This window comes from Anser anser (assembly GCF_964211835.1).
Source record: "Anser anser genome assembly, chromosome: 12".
In the NCBI taxonomy this organism is placed as follows: Eukaryota; Metazoa; Chordata; class Aves; order Anseriformes; family Anatidae; genus Anser; species Anser anser.
Genome location: NC_139733.1, coordinates 6,509,783 through 6,531,709, shown reverse-complemented (window position 1 = coordinate 6,531,709; position 21,927 = coordinate 6,509,783). Strand labels below are relative to the sequence as shown.

Here is a 21,927-nt window from a genome sequence, read left to right as displayed (position 1 = left end):
TGTGACCCATACTCTTTTGTGGCTTTATGCCTTGTAACTTCAACCTAGACTGCAGCATAATAGTAATTCCTCTTTGCTTTTATAGCTTTGTTGAAGGTATGTACCTCCTGCCCCTTCTTTTCGCAGAACTCAGCAAAATCTGCTTTCCATCTTTCCATTCTTCTTTGTCATGCTTTCGCTTAATTGAAAATTTTTATAAGGCCATCCTCTTTTTAAATAATTCTGAAACAACCCTATAAAAAGAAATTAATTCACTTGGATTTGTATCTAATAATGATATTAAAACCTTTCTGCTGTGGTGGGCTTTTGGTTTTAATTTTCACTTTTATTAGGAGAAGACCTAACCTAAACATACAAGGCATTGTCTCTCCTGAGATAGCAACTCAGCATGATTGCAAATGAAACTAAACTCTCCTCGAGAGTTTGTTGCTGTAAAATGTCTCAATATTACATTATAGAAATATCCCTAGGAAATTATTAAGCTACCATCTTTGGTCACCTTTATGAACTATTTTATTTAACTATTTCTTTTAAACTTAAGATTTGAAAAAGTCATTTTTTTCTAAGCATTATCCAGCTGATGCAGATAACCCATTTGTAATTTTTTGAAGGTTTTACAACGAAAAATTGTATATATCCTGTCCTTCCGCTATCTTCCCTCAAGTATAACCAAACTACATATTTCCAACAGAGTGGAAAGTGTACAAGGGAATAAAACTACAAAAACTACAGTTACAGGAGTTTGGGACTGTTTGCTCAGATTGTGCTTGCAAAGTGGTTTCTGCATTCCGTTCTTTTTTTTTCTCCGTCAACTGTATTGATCTGAAATCATTCCTTATTATTTGGAATTCATTCTTCAACAAATGGCAGTGTGATTAACAAGAAAACACACACACAAAAAACCCTCAGAGCTATAACTCTCTCCCATGTTTCAATAGTTTCTATACAGTTATAGAGGAACTACGTTTGAGAAATTTCTGAAACGTGTTGGAGTAGAATAGTCTCTTATAAAAACACACCAGTAGATACTCTGTAAGTAACATGCTTTTCCTTTTTACCTTAGTGCACTGCCTTAGGCATGGAAAAATGAGAAGCATGTACCCCAGTTCAGACAAACTTCTCACATAGCTTTTGATTAAATTCTCTCACTTTTTTAGAGAATTTTTAGTCCTGGTGCATGATTTCAGCTGCCAGACTTCATTCTTTAAATTACCTACCAGTTTACTGTAGAACGTCATACCAACATCTTGAATAGGTTTTGAACTACACAAATACCTGTAATGCTCTATTGTAGAAGAGTACCATGTTCGATACCTCATGTTGTAGCCTTGCTTTAATGCTGTGCTAGTGTAAAGCAAAGGAACTGTTACAAAGTGAATGGAAACTGTTTAATGGTTGGGCTTGATGATCTGGGAGTTCTTTTCCAACCTAAATGATTCTACGGCTCTATGCTTCGATGAAAAGCATTAGGCTTACGCTGTCATTATGAGAGCAGAACCTTGTCCAGCTGAACCACCATTCAAAAGATTATTTTATTGAGGAAAAAGCAGACAAAATCTGCAAGTGTAGTCTTAAGAGATATGAAGGGCAAAGTGCTTCTGTCAAATCTGGTGTGAGTTTGAGCACCAAAATGTCCCTAGGTTCATTCCTGTACTACCTTCTTGATACTCACACTCCGCTAGTGCTCAAATCCCTTGGCCATTGATATTATTCGAACTGTGAATGATCTAGCAATGGGCAAAGCTACTTCTCTGGAATTCACTACTGAAATATATTTTGTCTTTGGTGCTAGATCAAAAGAAAATTGTATGGCTACATGAGCATCTTGGCTGTTTCAAAATCTTAAGAGATTTTTACACTTGGTGTCTCAGTCTTTTCCAAAAAATCAGGGTTAGTCTTCTTCTGCCAGATAGCAGATTTAGCATGTATTTTGCTTGTTGACAGTCTGTTGTAGATAAGAGAAGAAAATCTCTTGAGTTGACTATTTCTAGAATGCATGAGGTTCCAGCAAAGATAGGGAGCTTTCTTTTGGCTATCGTTGTGCTTCAGCAACTCTCCTAGATTTTTTTTCTGCTTTTGGTTTGTCTCTATACTGCTGCTTGAGGGAAGGGTTTGCTCACAAACATAATAGATGTGTTTTTCATTTGGATGACAGCTTGAGCTATTCTGCAACACTTATAGGATCAAAAGCAGGATGCCAAACAGCTTGACTAAATCAACAGAAAGTATACTGAATAAAATATACTAATCAGCTATACCTGCAATTCAATTTTAAAGCAATAAGCTTTTTTTCTACGTAAGTTTTCCAGTCATCTAGACTGAACAACGCATATGAAGTCTTTTCCTACTTACATTTAAATGAATGCAAAAGGAAAACTCTAACTTAGTGACTAGAAAAATATCCATTTTCATTTTGTTTTTAAGGCCCTTGTATAATATTTTTTTCTAAAACTGCCATACAACTGAGGCCTGCTGAGAAAAGTGTTTTCTTCTATATTAATTTCCAATGTCCTGTCTGTGCTGAGCTTTTAAACAAAACAAAGGAAAATATAAGAAAAAAGAAAAGAAAAATGCCACCATTATCTCAAAGAATTAATGAATGAGATGCATAATGGGACATGACAGTGTGAAAAGACATCATGGAGTTTTGAGAAGAAAGTATTCAGGTACTGAGGCTAAAGAGGAAATATATTCCTGTTCTCTCACATCATGTATACGTAGTAACTTCTTCTCAGACATCTTGCTGTATTACACATTGGCTTATACTTATCTGTCCTAGCTTTGAGCCGTTACATCCAGGAAATTACCAGACTGCAGTGGGCTTCATTACCTCTCAAGTTCCATTAGGTACTAGAGCAAGATGTGAGATAGCAGTCCCTTGTGGAAGGTGTCAGAAGGTTGAGCACATTTGTTTTCAGAAATCCTTTGGCCCAAATATTACACTGACTTTATTTCACCACCTAAATATTGGGATTCACTTCTGTCTAAATAAATGTGGTGTGCAATTTATATGTTCTGATCGCATGGAGAGTTATTTGATTATGTTTGAATAAGAATACCTTACTGTTAATCTAACTTTCAAGTTCTGGCTGTTTGCTGCTGAAGTTCTAGTTCTCTCTGAAGTACAAGTGGTGTGTTTTAGAGAAGGGAACCAGCACTGTTACCTTTCGTATCTTTTGCTTAGAGTATCTGAAATTTGTCCTTTGTAAAACAGATAAAGTAATAGAAACATAAAAGAATTTGTAATAACAACCAAACCAAAGAGGTGACAGAAATCTGAACATGCATGTGCTTCCAGTTTAACACCAAAGCACCCTCACGGCATGAGGGGTAAAAATGCTGACTTGGTCTGAAATTCAAGCTCAAAATACTGAGTGTAAAAAGGTAGTGGGCTCTGATTTCATTCCCAGAAAGTGTTATTCTAGTATAAATTGACATGTTCAGAAGAAAGATTTGATTGGTATATTGAATTTTCATTTTCTATCTGTCAAACACCAATGTGGAAAACTAATGATGAGGAAAACTGTCTACCACACTTTCCCATTAGCAGCCAGTATCATGTTTCAGGTCTTTGGAAAGACTGTTTGTTTGTGACTTGTGTATCAGCGCGATGTACTAACCCAACAGCAGCTGTATGTACCTTATTGGGCCTGTTTCGTTGTTGTGCTATGCCTTCTGCATGCACTGGTACAAGTTATGATAATGTGATGCCAGTGTTTTTTCAGAGACAAATAGCTGCAGAAAATGCCAAGATATAAAAAAATAAAATCATTTAGTCTTCAGTTCTCACTTACAGATGCAGTCACCCAGTGACAGAATGTGAAGCTAAGTGTGGTGATCATGGTTTTTAACTTCACAGTAGCCACAGATGAGGAAAAACAAACCTGGTTTCTTAATGTTGTTCAGTGTATCTGCTGCTGTATTTTAGCTCCATCGTGATGACACAAGGCTAGGGCCATCTGTGGACACACTTGAGGGTAAGAGTTTTCTGAATTTGCTTTAATTTGTTTTAGGAAGGAGTATAATCCAGTTTAAATAGATACCTCCTGAGCGAATGTTCTACACAGAGCAGGTTTCAGCTTGGATGGACATTTCTTTGCTCATGTGGCCTTCCTTCCTTCCTGTCAATTCCGGCAAATGTATCTGTAACTTGCTGTGTCTCGGTAGTGATTCCCAAGATGAGGAGAATTAGAGAATTACATTGCTAGTGGCAAATTGAGATACAAATGCCTTTGGGCACAGAAATAATCTGCCAAAACCAAGTTAAGAGTTTGTCTTAGAGTTTAATGAGACTTGACTAGGAAAATGTCATTTTTGATACTTTCAAAGTGATTCTGTGCATGTGAAAGCCCTGAAAATTGGTTCCTCCAGGACTATATTGGACAATAAAACGCATATAAGAGAGATGCTGAGATGCTGAGCTTGAGGGAGATCTGGACGCTACACTTAGTTCTGGTCCATTCATTTTTGAAAAACAAATAAAAATGCAGTTCAATGTGTGGTTTTTTTCTGAAGTCAGTTTGCCTCACAGGCCATAATCCATCGGTCTAACCACCGACTACATCTGCGTTCCTAAGAGTTCATCCTGGGAGAACACATTCGTTCAGCTCTCTGAAGCAGCTGATGTCCAGCTTCAGGAAAAAAAACCCTTTTCCTCATCTCCAAACCAACAGAGCAAACTGATAGTCCTAATCTGGAGGGCTGGTTGCCCCCTGCCAGAAGTGATAGTTTTCCTCTTTCTGATTGCAGCATTATAGTGCTGTGTGTGATGACCACCTTACTGCTACCCTGTACTTTGCAAATTGCTTTATTATAATTGCCAGAAGTAGGTGGGAAGACAGCAGCAGTGGATACAGTGCTGATTACAAACTCCTACAAGCTCTGGCATTGAATATATTTTGGAGCCCAAAGCAGCTACAAGAGCCTGTCTTTCCTGAACCACCTAAGGCAGAGCTTGCCAACACAGGCAAGGCAGGCTTGGAGGCAGACGCAAACACTCTGATGTAACTGGAGTCTGAGTTGCTGCTGTTAGCATGGCGTCAAGCCAAGCTCATTAGACTTGCCAAGCGTCAGGCTTATTAGCTCCAGCCCTGTACTGTGCTAATGCAATTGCACCGCTTTTAGGTGTAAGTTACTTCTGGCATCCTGTGGCTCCGCGCAGAAGTGGCGCGTTGGACTCCCTCCTCACAAAAGGCAGGGTAGGTACACCAGGAGAGGAGTTTCTGCCTAGGTAAGGAGCAGAAGTTTGGGAGAGAAGGGCTTTGACTTGGGCAGTCTCATGCAGAATTGCTGCATGTTCTGGAGGCCTCAGCAGCTGCTGGGCAGATTTCAGCACCAACAACCATAGCAGAGCAGCCTAAGACACAAAAGGCAAAGCTAATTTATTTGGTTACTGTTGGAGATGAACGTGCCAAGCTCATGCAGATCTGCTCTTTGCCTTGATCTCGAATACTTTTTTCTTTTCAACACTTTGCCCATATTTATGCTTATGGTGATTTATGGATATTTTGTTTTAACTATGAATTGAAGCATATTACACAGCCATTAACATCCAGAGCTTCATCTTCAACACTAGGAAAGTACTAAATTAAATTGTCCTCATCTTTGATTGAGTTTAATGTTTTTAGTCTATCAGTGTTTCACAGACAACCCAAATGTCACATTCAGGCATGATTTACATATTCATGTAATAATTTGTATTCAGAAGCATTGTTTAATGTTTTCTGGACAGTTTTTTGTACTAATAAGTGTTTAACTCAAGAGACTATGCAGGTAGTCTGAAAAATGAAAGCTACCGTAATTTTAGCAAAATATTACTGGAGTCCAAAATAAATGAGCTCTGAGTAGTTACATTTCTTTGCTTTATCAAACAAGCTGCTTGCACAGCAATGAAATATACTTTTACAAGAAAATAATTAGAAATGACCTTATTTCTCAGAGGCATGTTTTTTTTTTTTCTGCTTCTTGACTGTAGATCAAATAGATGTTGGACAGTTATTTTCAAGTAATAGCATGGTTCAAATTTAAGTTTGATTTATACTAGTATTATTCTTGCATTAAAAGTGTGCACTTGTGCTCCTCTAGTGAATTAAATTTTGATTTTCATTTTATATAGTTGTCAGTCAATAAACATGATTGGTAGCAAATAGACTCTCTTTCTTGTCTTTGTAGTAAATAGAGTCTTTTCCTCATTTTTGTATGTTAAAAAGTGAGTGGAGTGCTCAGCTGGTAATCCAAGAGCCTGAAGTCCCATCTCTCCTCCATGGAGGCTGTGAATTGTCAAGTACTAATGGATACTGCTCAGTATTATCCTGCTAACCAGCCCGTGCAGCCTGCTGGCTGCATCTTCCAGAGCCCCAGTGGGTTTGCAGGGCATTTCTGGCCAGAGCTGACTGCAGGTTCACTTACTTACTCTTGCAGTCTTACTCCTGTTAACCTCCCACTGTGCAACTGTCTCAGCCAAAACCCACAGCCTCAATTCTGAAAATTTAGTAGTTCACCCATGTGTCTAATCTGTCTAGTCTTACACTGAGCCACACTCAGAACTGTGTTCCACAGCGACGGGTCTGCAAACAGAAGAAAGTTTTTGTATGGCCTCTCTACGGCTTTCTACTACGTACTTATAAAACTCCACAGTAATGTGGAAACACTAGTGCAAAACTGCATGTGTCACACATCACAGATGGGCTCATTAGCAAAGCCTAGAGCTAGAACAAACAGCTTTACAATTTAAGAACTATTGTTCATAAAACATAAGAGGCTAACTGATTGTGTTCTGCTATTTTAAGTTACATGAAGATGCTTCTGCAGAGACCTGTTCCTATTTTTCAGAAGTGTTGATGCACCTTCATTCATAATACATTCATTTATACTGCCTCTGATGGTAAGCTGCAGTGTTACAGCCTACATGAGCTGGTCTCATCTGTTCAGTAAAATCTACTGAGCAGTGTGTGAGCCCAGCACATGAAGATAAAATATATATACATATATATATGTGTATATATATATATATATTTTACCATAGTAAAGAAGTTCTGTAAATATTTTTGCAGAGTAGCAATAATTCCAGCTAGGATACTGGGAAGAGCATGATTCATGATGAGATGAGACGACTTTCTAATACGTCCTTGGTGCATGATTTCTAGTTTCTAAGGAACTCTTCAAATTAGATAGGTGCAAACACGAGGCAAAATCGGCTATTTTGTACCAATTCTGTTTTGAATTCAACTCCATCCTCAGCCTTCAGGAACAAAATAACTCCAGACCCAAGCCCATAAAATAATGGGTGTTTTTCCTTATGTTTTATAGGGGATTTGTGGTTTTACAACTATCATTTCACAAATAGTAGCTCTTAACTGCATCATTTTTTTTTCCTAAAATTTGGGGAGGGAGGAGACAGAAAGGAGAAGCATCTCCTTTGGAAGACTAGGAAAGTGAGACTAAGAAAATATCTAGGAAAGTTCAGATGAGTGCTACAGTGCTGCTCGGGAATTGTTGCATTCCTTAGTGAAGAATGCACTGGCTATATTTTCTTTCCCTCTTTGCCAATGTGTGTTCAAGGCCCATCCTTGCCCGGTTGCTCCAGGTGGAGCAGTGCCAGATGGAGAGTTGTGCCACACCTGGAACGGGCAGGCAGCAGGGACTGAGTCAGGGATGCTTCGCAAACCACAGGAGTGTACACATTGGTCTCTTGCAGAGTCCAGCACACACCAGGCTGTCACTTTGCCACCATGGGCAATCCTCACTTTGGGCTGTATGTCAAAAGGCCTTGGAGGAGTGAGGGGAGGAGGAATAGCACTGCAAAGGACCTTGGTGGTGAAGATAATGTGCTGTACTGTGGTGGAGGAAAAACCCTGGGCTTTCTTGCATTGCCTAATAATTTTTCTGTACATCCACTTTAAAGAGAAAAGAAGAAAAACAGAATAGTTAAAAACATAAATTTACACTCTGTTGTGACCCTGTCTAAAGGTATCCTTACTGTGCATTACTATTTTGTGTTGTATCTCTTGACAGGAACCCTACTCTCTCAGGAGATTTATCATGCAGAACCTGAAGGTCACTGTGAAGTTTTATGGTTCCCTATACTTACACTTTGCACAATGTGTTTCAGGAGCTGTTTCAGAAACAGAATAAGTATTGCCTAGTATGGAAGTTGAAAAAGAGGTCTATGTGGATCCTTGGGAGTAAGCAGCTTATTCCCAAACTCATTCCACTGACTGATGGAGAGTATGGGAATTGTTTTATCTGTCTGATGGAGCATGAGTCTTTTTGTATTTATTTGGTTGTGGCTAGCAAGTAATTCCTACTATGGCTAATGGTTAAACGTAAAGCAACGGAATACTACAGAAAAGCTAAAGGCCCCTGTTCACTGTTGTTCACTACAGAGGTGCTTTCAGAGGTTCTCAGACTCAAGTCTTCCCTTGCAAGGTTTGTAGGGAAATTCCTTGCCTAAGGAGTAATCTCAAACTGAAGTGTTCATAGAAAAGTCACTGGTAAATTAGATTAGGCTGGAATTGCTAAAATGGCTTTACAGATTGCATGACGTTGCCGAGTAACACAGAAGACTGGGAAATGTCAATTGGGACATAAGATGGGTGCCCTCCTTAGAAAATCCAAAGACCTTTTCCCTACAACACAGAGCTCTGCAGTGGTGTTTGCTGCTGTGGAGCTCTGAGCAGCTGGGCACGTCTCCTTTTGGGTTCACAAACGGACTTGACAAATTCATAGAGAAAAGTTGCTGAGTGCCTGTGGAATGAACTGGTTTCAGGCACCCTTCGGTTCAGTATCCACCAAACTGATTTTAGGTGTCTGTCCTAAATAGACACAGGATTAAAGGGATCTTTGGTCCAATTCTGGGTAGCAAAGCACATAAGGATATTTAGTGTGGGTATTGGTATGTATGTAGGTCTGCCGTGGGTTGCCATTGACATGGGAAAGGGATAGTTAGGACAAGAGGGCTCTTGATATATTCAAAAGGTCAGACTAGGCACTGGCACTGCATAGATTTTGCCAAAATGACACATATTTATACGTGTATATATATGATTAAATTCAGCCACCTTCAGCAGCAAGAATTCAATCTGCATTTGCAATTACATCAATTTTGCATGTAAATTGGATACCTTCTTTGCACATACACTCATGGACCTATTTTTTTCCTTGTGACTGGCAAAAAGTAGGGACCTCCTTTCAGAAGCAGGTTGGTGTTAGAGGAGGAACAAGCCAAAAGTAAAATATCCTAAAAGCTTTTTATTTGGTTGCCTTCCAAGCCACAACAGCTGCAGAGGTTGATTAGCTTCATGTGGTGTCAGTCGCATTTTTATCCAGTTTTATTCTGTATTTGTTTTCTCTTCCAGACATTTGTCCTTGCTGAGACTACAGCTGTGCATGCCCCATGTAGACCCACCACCGCAGATGTTTCCTCAGGAGAAAAAGAAGTCAGCTACCCAGGAAGGGTGACCTCTGCCCTTCCCTGCCTCTTGCTGTCTGTCACCTTCACTGGGAACTCACTAAGCTTTGCTCTGCAGGAAGCACAATTAAATGCTAACATCTCCATTGCACTCCCATCAGGTGAGTCCACTCTGGAAATTTATTTGGTGGCCCATGGAATCAGACGGCGAGGCAGACATTGTGACTGTAATGCTGTAGCATTTGATACCCCTTTACAGTAAAAGTGTCGAAGAATACAGGTGTCATTTGGCCCAAATTGTAAGCTGCCTCCGAGGTAGTTGTACCACATGATAAAAGCTGAACCCTGAAGAAATGGTTAGAGCAGTTCCCTTTTTATTATAAGTCCCCCATATGAGCCTAACAGCTCTCAAAGATAAAGCTACGCTCTCCCTTATGCACCTAGTCTGTGCTCCCTGTTGCAACCTCTAGCATGACTGGGTAGGGGTATGAAAGTGGTAGGGGAGCTGTGTCAAAATGACGGTGTGTATACACAGTTACCCAATTTGCTCATGTTTTGATGGAGCTTGTAAAATTTGATGTCCAAACAGCACAGCAGTTGTATAGAAGCAAGCTTGTCAGTCGAGGCCTGTCTTTTTTTTTTTTTTTTAATGTTATTTCATTTTACTAGGGTAACTTCTACTCTTTCACATTGCTGTGCATTTCAGTTCATTCTGCATTAAATGAAGTGACAGGCTGCTGCTTTAAAAAGTCACATAATATTCTAATTTATTCTCCTTCCCCAGTCTGTCCTTCATAGTCACACCATGGATTTGTTCACCTCATCCTTTTTCTCTGTGACTATGAAATCCTGTAACTGCAGAACAGAGAGCAGGACCCTACTCTCCACAGCAGGCACATATTTGAAAACATGGCTATTTGATGAGCCCTCCCTCACTGAACAAAAAATTTTATTTCAGATTTTGGTTCAGTGCAGAGAGCTCCACATTTTTACAGTTCTTTTGTCAGTTGAGCTCCTTAGCACAACCCCGCTGCACTTATACTTACATTCACCCACTGCTCTATTAACATCTCATTAGGCTGTACCCCAACAGGGGCTTTCTCCTTACTGCTCTAAGTACAAACGTTTGGAGAACAATAACTAATATTTGCATAGTGCCACTCATGCAGACATCTTAGATAAGAACTGTTCAGAGCAAGCAGTAGCATCTACCTCATCCAGCTGAGGTGGCAGGAGAAAATTTGGTGGGCATGATTCAAGACTCAGGGGTGGTCTAAGGCTGTCTCAGAGCCTGATGCCAATAATTACTCTGCTGGAAATAATGCCAATATATGTTTTTAAGGGCCTTACTACACCAATATTAATTCATTTCCTTCCCCATTTGAACTTCACTTACCCTTAGCTATTGATTTTAAAAATGTTTACTGGATTTCCTCTAAATGCCCTAATGTTTCAGGCCATTAATAAACTGCAAATGCTCACTCTGGCCCTGCAAGCTTCTCACAGGCTTCTACTACTGCTACGCAAACTAGTCTGGGGAAAAGTGTCAGTCAGGGAACACAGCAGTACTAGCTTGTGGCAACAAAACTGAGGACTACTGGAGGCCTCTAAGGACAAGCACGCTCTACAATTCTGTCTTGCTACAGACAGAAAAAAAGTCATATACCAAGCTGTGCACACTATGCTGGCTTTGGTGTTTTCCATAAGTTACTGTATTTCTGTATTTCCATTACTATGTGATAGCTTTTATTTATTTATTTATTTATTTAAGACAGAACATGTCCTTGTATGATATGCCCAAGCAGGATGGGATGAAGGAGCTTTCTTCTGTCTAATCTGGAGACAGAAGGAGTAACTGCTTCCCAGAGCTCAAGGCAGCACAGAAACTTCTCTGATTATTTTTCCAGCTTTCCTAAAGGAAACTCTTTCTTCGGGAGGCACAACACATACTGAGGAGTAAATGCCTCTAGCTTGTCAGCCAGCAGCCTGCCTGAGGCCGAGGTACTGCCCCTTTTTCCCCTTCTCTCACACACACCTGCCTTTGCTGCTCCTGCACTGCCCATGAACAGAGGTGCCGTAGCTGGGTGAGCTCTGAGCTGGCAATAGCCACTCTCCGGGAATACCACAGATTTCAGTGCCCAGCAGGGACCATAGATTTAACTGGGGTTTGAGGAAGTATTTTTCTTCTGGATGAGGACCTTTGGGTGCTTACTTAGCTTCCCCTAGCTCTTCCCCCTCATTACAGTAGACCCAACTGTTCTTAGCAGAGTAACCGCAGAAGCAAAGCAAATCATAAAACTGTTCAGGGCCATCCTGGTAGATGGCCTGGACTTCTGGAGGGCAGTCTTTGAATTCTTCAGGACACTGGTAGGGAGGGTCCCTTGAGAGTCAGTCACAGAATCACAGAATCATCTAGGTTGGAAGACACCTCCAAGATCATCTAGTCCAACCTCTGACCTAACACTAACAAGTCCTCCACTAAACCATATCACTAAGCACTAAATCCTAATCCTAAAGGGCAGAGGGGTCCAGGAAGGCTGGATGCTCCTCAAGAAAGAAGTCTTATAGGAGCAGGAGCAGACTGCCCCCGTGTGCCGTAAGATGAACCAGCGGGGAAGACCAGCTGGCTGAACAGGGAACTTTTGTTGAGTATCTGGGAGACGGAGTTTATGACCAGTGGAAGAAGGGGCAGGCAAGTCAGGCAGAGTACAAGGAATTTGCCAGCATATGCAGAGAAAAAATCAGGAAGGCCAAAGCCCAGTACAAGCTCAACCTGGCCACTACAGTTAAGGATTAAAAAAAATGTTTTTATAAATATATTAACAGCAAGAGGAAGGCCAAAGAGAATCTCCATTCTTTACTGGACGCAGGGGGGACCATGACTACTGAGGATACGGAAAAGGCCGAGGTTCTTAACGCCTTCTTTGCATCTGTCTTTACTAGCCAGACCACTTATTCTCAGGGTACTCAGCCTCCTGAGCTGGAAGTCTGGGACAGGGAGCAGAAGAACCCCCCCACAGTTCAGGTGGAAACAATTAGAGACCTGCTGCTCCACCCGGACTGTGGGAAGTCTATGGGGCCAGATGGGATCCACCCAAGGGTGCTGAGGGAGTTGGTGGATGTGATTGCTGGGCCACTTTCCATCATCTATCAGCAGTCATGCTCATCTGGAGAGATCCTGGATGACTGGAGACTTGCTAATGTGACACCCATCTATAAGAAGGGTCGTAAGGAGGATCCAGGGAACTACAGGCCTGTCAGCCTGGCCTCGGTGCCAGGAAAAGTGATGGAACAGGTCATCTGAATGCAATCACACAGTATATGTGGGACCACTGGGGGATCAGGCCCAGTCAGAATGGGTTCATGAAAGGCAAGACCTGCCTGACCAACCTCATCTCCTTCTGTGACCCGATGACCCGCCTGGTGGATGAGGGAAAGGCTGTTGATGTAGTCTGCCTACACTTCAGCAAGGCCTTTGACATGGTCTCCCCCAGCATTCTCCTGGAGAAGCTGGCAGCCCATGGCTTGGACAGGTACACTCCTTGCTGGGTTAAAAACTGGCTGCATGGCTGGGCCCAGAGAGTGATGGTGAACAGAGTGAAATCCTGCTGGCGACCGGTCACCAGTGGTGTTCCCCAGGGGTTGGTGTTGGGGCCCGTCCTCTTTAATATCTCTATTGATGACTTGGATGAGGGAATTGAGTGCACCCTCAGTAAGTTTGCAGACAACACCAAGCTGGGGGGAAGAGTCGATCTGCCAGAGGGTAGGAAGGCCCCGCAGAGGGACCTGGACAGGATGGGTCGATGGGCAGAGGCCAATGGGATGAGGTTCAACACGGCTAAGTGCTGGGTCCTGCACTTAGGCCACAACAACCCCATGCAGTGCTACAGACTTGGGGCAGAGCGGCTGGAAAGCTGTGCAGAGGAAAATGATCTGGGGGTGCTGGTTGATGCTCACCTGAACATGAGCCAGCAGTGTGCCCAGGTGGCCAAGAAGGCCAACGGCATCCTGGTTTGTGTCAGGAATAGTGCAGCCAGCACACCAGGGAGGTGATCGTCTCCCTGTGCTCTGCTCTGATGAGGCCACACCTCGAGTGCTGTGTTCAGCTTTGGGCCCCTCACTACAAGAAGGACATCGAGGACATCCAGAGAAGGGCTGAAGAGCTGGTGAAGGGCCTGGGACACAGGTCCTGTGAGGAGTGGCTGAGGGAACTGGGGTTGCTTAGTCTGGTGAAGAGGAGGCTCAGGTGAGACCTTGTTGCTCTCTGCAACTACCTGAAAGGAAGGTGTGGGGAGCTGGGGGTCGGCCTCTTCCCACAGGTAACTAGTGATAGGACTAGAGGGAATGGCCTCAAGTTTTACCAGGAAAAGTTTAGGTTAGAATTTAGGAGACATTTCTTAGAAAGAGTAGTCAGGTATTGGAATGGGTTGCCCAGGGAAGTGGTAGAGTCACCGTCCCTGGGGTTGTTCAAGGAAAGGTGGGACCTGGTGCTTAGGGACATGGTTTATTGGGTGACATTGGTAGTAGGGGGATGGTTGGACCAGATGATCTTGGAGGGCTTTTCCAACCTTAATGATTCTGCGATTCTCTGATAACGACTGGTGTTGTCAGCTATAAGCAAAAGGTTACATGGAAATTGGATCTCTTGTGAAAAACTTTAATTCTTTCTATTTTGTTTTGGAGTTTCCTATTCTTAAGTCACTCACTGCCTTTTAGGTGTTAAGTTTTAAAAGATGTGTGGTTGTGAAGCCCTAATCAGGTAATTCTCAGAACACTTAATTAACCTACACACAGGAAGGTTTTTGTAGAATCAACCCCTAGGAAATATTTCCTTTACTAACTCCTATGTAAAGGGCCACTGTCCCTACTGTAAATTTAACATGACTTACTTTCAAAGCTTTCACTGCTGCTGCCTGCCTTCTGAGTTGTTCTGGCTTTGCTTCCAGCTCTCTCCATCTTACATCTTTAATGCTTAAGCTTCCCTAATTCTTTCCTCTGATATTCTGGCCTTCCTGGCAGTACTCATCTGCATGGGAGGGAAGCTGCCCCAAAGGCTCAGGAATCATAAAGAGCATGCAATCCCTTAAAAGAGCGGGTTTTACTAAGGAGCTAACCTCATTGCTGTCAGGCAGGAGTCTAAGGTTTCCTTCCTCACATTACCTCTGAAATCACCAAAAGCAAATGCAATTAAAAACTCAAAAGAACAGAAAAAGCTGAAGCACCAACATATTTTGACTGTAAACTGTCAGACATAAGGGTGTGTGGGACTTCTGTCATACTGCACCCCAAGAAAACAAGATTTTCTACCATGGAGGGTGGGTCAAATGTTTCCTTCTTCAGCTTGACATTTTCATATAGTGATTAAGTCCTTGTCAGTCATCCCTTTTCCTTGGTCACTTCTAACTGCTGAAAGTACTGAAGAATGAAAAAAGCTACAAAAAATAAAAATAAAAAATCTCCAATTCTGTCTCACATGGTTTTCAAATGCTTCAACTTTGATTCTTGCAATAACAATAGTTTATAATTATGGAGTTATTTCAGCCAAACACATTAGTCTGCATTAAATCCTCCAATCTCTTATAGGCCCTTAGGGGATGCCACAGACAATGTGTTTCATGGATGGGTAAACTGAAGCAGGGGAAAAGGAAAGCAAGCTGTACAGCTGAGATTATAATGCCAGTATCCTAGGTTCCTGCTCCTTTCTGTGACTTTCAATCCTTCACAGAGCATGAAGTAGATAGAGGGAAAAAGCCTTGCCTTTCACACTTTTAGATGTAGTTTATATTTGCAATACTTAAGAGTACAAACAACGGGGAAACAGGGGGCAAAATGCAATGAGAAGCAGAGGCACTGGACACTGACTAAAATGATTTCAGCACCAGAAAACAAGAATATGTCACTACTGCTTCATTCTGACATGATTTGGCAACCTCATTTCACCCTAATGTCACTGGAAATCACAGTCCAATTTGTCTACAGCACAGTGTTAGTTATAAAGAGCCCTATCTATGTTTTGCATGTTTCACTTCAGAATAGAACAGAGTTAACAATTATAGGCTTTGTGTAGCAGGGACTGCCTAGAGCACCAAAACTGCCTGCTATGTCCCCTCCCAATTAAAACAAAAACGGATAGGTTTTACTATTCCTGTGTTCTTTTGCCTTTTCACTTGACTGAGCATTACTGGATGCTGTCTCTCTGTCAGTCACATTTCATCTTATCCTTTTGCCTCTAGCCATTTTGGTCTAGAATTGATTTTCTCACCACTTTAAGCAGGAGCTGTGAGATCTGTATATCGGCACATTTCTTAGAGCTTTATGCAGTAGTGGCAGTGGGCTGCATCCTACATACAGCTGCTGAATATCTTTATTTCCCTCTTGAAGGCAACGGAAGTTACAGACATTCAATAATTTCAGCAGATGTTGAGAATTTTCCGTAATCAAATCCATTTTTGATGCTTCTAACAAATGTTTCCACGAATGTGTATGCGTATGTATGTATAAATACATACAAATGTGTGCAGGCTTGTGTGTATCTGCATTTATATACACACGTTTTATATACACACGTTTTCTGACTGGAAAATCTTGCTTTATAAGTAGTTTGTCTCTCAGCCATGGGGAAAATATTAAAAGCTCTCAGTCCTTTAAAGAAAACTTAACAAAACCACATTCAAATTATATTCTAAATAACTAAAATAAACTCTGATTTAATTTGAGATGTGAATAGAGTAAGTCATTTCTATGTTATTCTTCGTGTGAGTAGCTTTGCGCTACCCGCTGTATTGTGGCTGTTAGGTTGCTCAGGTAAGCTGTGCCTTATACAAGGTACACTTAAGATGCTTTAGTTTCTGCTGCATCCCATTCCTTTCTCTAAGAGGAGATTGCACTGTTTTCATTTCTCTTTGACATGTTAGAAAAGCTGTGGTGCTGCAGTGGGATTTAAAGTGGTTTCAGCACTGCAAAGGAAAGTAGAAGATAGAAGGTAAAGGGCAGAAATGGACTGATATCCCTCCTCAGATTGAGTTAAATAGCCAAGGACACTACACCCTTACACTCACAGTCAGGTTGCATCCATCCCTATGTAAAGATACAGGGATCTATTCACACAGAACCCTCTAAAGTAGTGGGTCCTAGATAGGGTGAGGATTTTTGGTTTATGTCCACTTCAAAATCATGTTGACTTACTCAAATATTTGAACTAAAGGAAATGAGATAACCATTTTTTTTCTCTATTTGAAATCTCACAAGAGTATGCACAGGTCCCAGCAGTGTGGAGTACCATACATGACAGTGGTTCTTCAAGGAAACAAAAGTGTACGCATGCAGTCCAAAGTGGGTCAGAGACCAAAAGCAACTCAGAGTAACAGAGCGCCTCACCTGGACATCCATTTCAGCAGGGCATGCCAAAGGTCTAGTCTTTATGCAGAGAGCACCCTTAGGATGATGTCCCGAGTCCTGCCTCTGTTACACCTTTAGCTTAGCAAATGAAGAGAAGGGAGAAAAAAGCAAGGATCATATCTTCCTATCATTACACACTGCAAACTGGTGTGTCAAACACAAGTAATCCTGAGAAAATAATAGGCGGGAGGAATCTATTTCTCCAGTAAATTGCAGTGATTTTTGCACTGACATACATTGTATCAAACAAGAGTGGTGGCTGTGCCTTGAGCTTTCAAGATTTGTCTCATTCTTGCTGCCAGAAGCAGTTATGCCCCATTCCAGATCAATGCTAATTCAGACCTTCTAGCTACAGCAATAGTAGCAGAACGAGCAGCTCCTGGCTGGACCCCGTGTGTGTATGTATGAAACAGCATCTGTGCACCTGCATAAAACAGAGGTGGTGTGTGCATGCATGTATTTATTTATTTATTTATTTTTAATTTCACAAACATTTTGTGGAGCTTGCAAATATCAGCAAGAGAGCAGGCAGGAATCTTTGCTATTCTGGTGTGAAAAGAACAATTTGAGTAGCTCTCAGATGCCACTTCTCCTGCTTAATATTGGACTCCAGCCAGAACTCTTTGCTGTATTTGGCAGCTGATTTATCTGTGTACTCCAGTTTGACAGCACTCATCCAAGTTAGAACATTTTCCCATGTATATGTTCTAGATTCATTATTTTGTCATGCAATGGTATCCTTCAAGTGGTATGTGGAGTATTCTTTTAAGAATGAGTTAAGATTTCTGTGGGCAGCTGGAGAGTCTTCCAGAGGGGATCATTTTTGTATATTGACTTCTCAGGGTAACGAGACTTAGCATTGTCAAGGAAAAGTATTGCCATGTGTAGAGAAGGTTTGATGAACAACATGTATTTCCCTTGATTTAATGTCCTGTTCTTTAGTTTTATGTGTAACCGTCTTCATTTATTTTGTTCACCGTTAATGCCACGTAGGGGTGGGCATTACACTGCTATTGCTGTGTAAACCTGATCACTCTAATGACATCTTGCTGCTGTACATTAATTTCAAGCATCTCTTTGAATTGCGGAGCACAGCAAACTGTCCTTTCCTGGTAAAGATCAGCAAAAATACAGTTTTCCTAGAATCAAATATGTTCACTGCAATGAAATTATCTTATGATGGTCAGTTCTAGTTACAGTTATCCTGTTTACCGAATTCTTACACTGACCTGAAGATAGGAAGGACATATTTGGGAATAAAGTCTGATAAACAGTGATAGAATGTGAAGGCTGCAGTTCAGAATGTTTTTATGCTTCCAGCTGTTTCCATGTGTTAATCTCATTCAAAATGCATTTTCCAAAGAAAGCTATAACTTGGATATATATATTATATACATTTTTTTTTCTCATTCACTACAAACATGTACTTTATACTTCACAAGGCTGTTATTCAGCTGGAAAACATGAAATGCCCAAGTAGGCCATTCTAGTCCTGAAGAATTTTTTTAAACATTTTTCCCTACTTACTATCCAAAGTCAGAATGCCTTCTGAATTCTGGGGAGAAAATTGTCTCCACACTGTAAATGGAGACATGCATTGTCTCCCACAGTATCAGTATTTTAAAATGTTTATTAAATAGATGTGTAGATAGTGTAATAGTCCTAGAGCTTTTTTTTTTTAATAGTTTACTTAAGCAAACTAAAATCTTTTATATCTTAGCACTATATAGAAAAGTCTTGAGAGTTTAGGTGCTGCACCTTTTGCAGTTGGTTATGGCAGTATTTTACTGAAATAAATTCATTAATAGATTCTCTCAGCCAGACTGTTTAAGTAATATGTGTCTCGCTTAATTTTACAATATGGATGTTTCTATATGAGATAGTGAACCAAGTTATCTTTGCAAGGAATAGATGGTCTTTTTCAGGACAGGTTTTCCCAGAACCTATTTTAGACATGAATCAATGTATTATGAATTGCCTCCTGGACTCTATTGACTACTTAGACTAAGCTTCCACTGACTGTAAAGGGATCCCGGGTAACTCGTTCATGTGGAGATACCAACAGTTAAACATCCCATCACTTGTCTCAATAGTCATGAAAGATAAAGTAGCATCTTATATTCCATTTGCTGCATATATGAATGAGAAATACCTTTGGTGTGGATGAAGTCAAAACTGAGCTGCCATGACTGATACATTGTTTTTCCCAAAGTCAATTCTTTCTTATGTGATTTCTATGATCCCCAGATGATATGAAGATAGAAACAAACAACTACCAGACAGCACTAAAGCACAATTGATCTACAGACACATGGGTAATAACCTGCTGCCTTTAGTATTTTGGCTGATGACACCTGCCTATGCAATTGCCATGACAGCTTCCAGGAAATGTACAGCCTGCTCCCACAGAACAAAGGTCGCTAACTTAATCCAAAATCCTGCCCTCTGTGACTCTATTTCATGACTTTACGCGGAGCCTGACTATGCTCATGAGAACCTTTTTATGGAAGAACAGAAAATTGTACTCAAAAAGAGGAACCATAAGAATGATTGTTTCATGCCATGAGAAAGAGCCTTGCCCAAGGCAGCATTCATTCTATTATCTCTGACCCCATCCAAAGTTCAGCCTATATTACAATATCTCTTAAAATACTCCAGACTCACTAGCAGTTCAATTAAAGTTCATCTTGTGGCAACTTGAACAATATCTCACAAAATAAATTGAAAAAAAGCTCCCATCCTTTCACAGTTTACAGTCCTTAAGGGACACTATGATTTGAACACCAGTTTCAGACACAAATTTTTCAAATATCCTTTTTCCTTTAGCTGATGTTCTGAATTTTTGTTGCACTTTTTCCTGTATCCTCCTTCATCTTACACAGAAAATATCATTTTTTACTGTTCCCAAATTAGAAAGTTTCATTTTGGAATTATATCATGCTTTCATTTAAAGTAACGTTTTGGTTTTCATTTAAGTAATGTATTTACAATAAGTTCTTCCTAAGCCATACAGAGAGAGACTCTCTTCCCTATGCTGAGGCCCTTTAAGCCTTAATGGCCCTAGCCAGCCTTACTTAGAACCTCCACCTGTATCCTTTGCCCATGGGCCCAGGAGCTCTATTTAAGCTCAACTTAGCAGTAATAGCTGTAGTTTGTTAGAGTGCTAGTCTCTGATTCAGTCATAGCTATGCTCACACCAGGGCATGAACATGTTGATCTTTACTTGTAGGCTCACTTTCCAGCTTGATCTCTGACCTGTCTTGTCACCACAAACTTACCTGGTGATCTGTTCTCCTGGCTGAGCCTGGCTGCCTTACCCTGGGTACTGTGGGACTGGGCTTCTGGCTCTCTGATCAGCTGAACCTTGCTGTGCCCTGTTGTTTTGGATGTCGTCTGTTTTCTCTCTGTAACAACAGAAGGAGACAGGTAAGAGCTATACAGAAAGCTTTCTAATAGAAGCTTTAATAATTTCTTTCTTTTTCCTAGTAAAACTACGTAAAGGCTAGATAGTTTCAGTTTAGTATATATATAATTGAAAACAACAAAAACTGTTTCTTTTTTGTTCTATCTTTTAGAGATTTTTCTATGTTCCACAATAGAATAAACCAGAAACTCTAGCAATTCTTCTGGGTAATGTTGCCTTTGCAGATGCCTATAATGTATTCAGGTTGCCTCCCAACCTCTGGAGAATAAGCTTCTGGTGAATATGGCCTCTGTTTTAGGCTAGGTCTAAAAAGGGAATCTCAGTAGCTGAATAGGTTTGATTACGTATAAACACATGGAGTTACTAGGAGGTTTAAAAATAAATAAAAGAAAGGCTTTTCAGTGAAAACAAAGACTGTGGTGGATGTATGCATCCAGTTAAAGCTTACTGTACCTCTGTGCTTCTTGAGCATGAGTTCCCTGTGCTTGAAGGAAAGCAACAGCTCTGCTTGAGGCAGCTCTTTAGCCTTTTTTCAGTACAGGGATTTGCAGGATGCTTGCTGGCAACCTTAGTATATCAAAGCCGTTAACTAAAGCATTCAGAACGGGTCTATTTAGTGCCTATATGCTGAATGGTTCCACCTAGGTCTGTTTTGCTTCCTGGACAACTGTCATCAGCTATCATGAAGGATGTTCTTGGCAAGTAGAAAAAAAGTGAAAGGTTGAAGAAGAGGAAGCCTGCTGGGAAGGATTTTGATTGGAAGTCTGTTACTAACTCCTCAGATTCCTCTGTACAGCTTGAGAACTTCTCACATCTTTCAGCTTATTGCGAACAACCCAAAAGGTTGATCACCTATGATAGTTTTCTACTTTCCTTCCCTTTAGCATACATGGCTCATTTGAACCTCCATGGTGTTTTTGTGTTGTGACATCTGTAACAGTTTTTCAGTATTCAATTTCTCTGAACTGATACAAAAAGAGACCAAAAACAGTTCTATTTGAAGTGTTTAAGTGTTTTATTTTTGTTCCTGGTGATGTTGTGTTCTGGTTTGTGTTTTTTTCCAGTAGAAAAGAAAACAAGAGAAAGGGATGGAATTAATAAAGGAGAGAGAAGCAGAGGACAACAAGGAAGAGAGCCACTGTAAAGAATACTGTACTGAATTTGAAATTGTGCTGTTTCAGAAGTTTTCTTGAAAGAAATATAGTTTGAGCAAGAATAATTTTGTTGTGGTTAACAGATATGAGCTGGTGTGTTTCAGTAGTACCTGTGTATTGAGTGTACACACTATTCTGGGGATGCAGTCTGAAGCCACAACATGCACTACAGAACAGCTCACTTGATCCTGTCCTGGGAGCAGGCAGCCTTCCAGTGCAAACAAGGAGCTGTAAGTAGTGGAGATTAATTCATCAACCCAACAAACTGGAACGCTGGATCTCGCTGAATGGCTCATTAACCTAAACCATATTAAGCTGCTAGCACTAGTTAAAGTCACATATAATAATGACTGACACTAAAGGGAACACCAGCTGGCACATTCACCCCTTATTCACTCCTTAAATACATGTGCCTGAACCATCTAGTGGAGCGTGGAGGGGAACATAGGCTAGCTTGGACAGGCTGCTCAGGAATGCCTCGAAACAAAAGTTCAGGCTTTCATTTCTGCAAAGCAGAGCAATATCTGATATGCTATGAAACG

The 21,927-nt window shown here is 40.9% G+C and overlaps 1 protein-coding gene across 1 annotated transcript in view; it reads left to right on the top strand.

Moving 5' to 3' along the window:
- SLC6A11 (solute carrier family 6 member 11) overlaps positions 1–21,450 on the top strand; it is a 156,208-nt gene extending 134,758 nt beyond the window's left edge. Inside the window, exons 17-18 of the transcript XR_014571752.1 lie at positions 9,357–9,570; positions 21,299–21,450. The gene's annotated coding sequence lies outside the window, so the exon portion shown is untranslated. The remainder of the gene's footprint in view (positions 1–9,356; positions 9,571–21,298) is intronic.
- Positions 21,451–21,927: the final 477 nt, after the last annotated feature.